The following is a 1,337-nucleotide window of genomic DNA, read 5'->3' as shown; positions in this document are numbered from 1 at the left end:
TCTCCCGCACTATTACAGTCTCCATTTCACCTGTCCTGTCCTGTATGTCTTTGGATTGTGGGAGAAACCCAGTGGAAATCAACATCAACATGGAGAGAACATGCAAACTCCATACAGAAAGGTAAAGGGGTCTACTTTTTTTTTTGTATACAGACATAATAACAACAAAACTTTGTGCACTTATAAAATAAAGATAACAAACAAGGAGTGCTGTCTGCAGCCTTTGTCTGCGCTGATCTTCAGATACAAATCCGTCATTAAAATGAACTGTAACTCAGTGAATACTCAGCGAAGAGACATGAGAGAGATATCTATAGAAAGCCTCACATGTCTACTTTTAAAATAAAAAAAATAATAATAAAAAAAATATACTTAGACAAATTAAATTCAAATGAAAACAACGCGATGTCCGTTTTCCGTCTCCCTTCATTATCTTCTAATCGCGACCACGCCCCGCGCCCGCGCCTTTGAATTCAAATGTTTCACTGAAGCGTAGCGGCTTTTGAATCATACACAACAGAAGACAACGCATGGCGAGACTGTTCTTCAAGTTTTTATTATTTTACTGTTTGCTTGGCGATGAGAGGAATAAGACATAATTCACCCCAAAAGATGTGATGTGGTATGAAGTTTCAATAACAATATACACTACTATACCATTCAAAAAGCTTGATGTAAATAATATAAATGTAACAATAAATGTAACTGTAACAAATGTAACAATCATTGCTGTTCTTTCAATTTAACCCCCTAAAAAACCTAAAAAAAATATTCTCAGCTCTTTTCAGCATTAATAAAAAGGATTTCTGAAAGATTGTGTGACTGGAGTAATGATGCAAAAAAATTCAGTTTGAAGAACCTAGGTGTGCTATTTGATGTAACCTTTTCTTAGCCCCAGAAAGCCGTTTTAGCATTTGGCCAAAACTGCATTTTCCATCTCATAAATACATCTAAATTACGGCCTATGTCTCAATGTCAAATGCAGAAATGTTAATCCATGCGTTTATGACCTCAAGGTTAGACTATTGTAATGCTCTATTGGGTGGTTGTTCTGCGCCCAGTAAACACACTCAGTTAGTCCAAAATGCAGCAGCTGAGTTCTTACTAGAACCAGGAAGTATGATCATATTATCCCAGTCCTGTCCAACTGCACTGGCTCCCTATCAAACATTGTATAGATTTAAAAATCTTGCTTGTACTTACAAAGCCCTGAATGGTTTTAGCACCTCAGTATTTGAGCGAGCTCTTGTTACATTATAGTCCTCCCGTTAAGCTCCGTTCTGAAAACTCTGGTAATTTGATAATACCTAGAATATCAAGAATCAACTAGCAATGCA

Source organism: Cyprinus carpio, chromosome B4, assembly GCF_018340385.1.
Source record: "Cyprinus carpio isolate SPL01 chromosome B4, ASM1834038v1, whole genome shotgun sequence".
Lineage (NCBI taxonomy): Eukaryota > Metazoa > Chordata > Actinopteri > Cypriniformes > Cyprinidae > Cyprinus > Cyprinus carpio.
The sequence above is the reverse complement of the archived record's forward strand: the minus strand, read 5'-3'. Positions refer to the sequence as shown.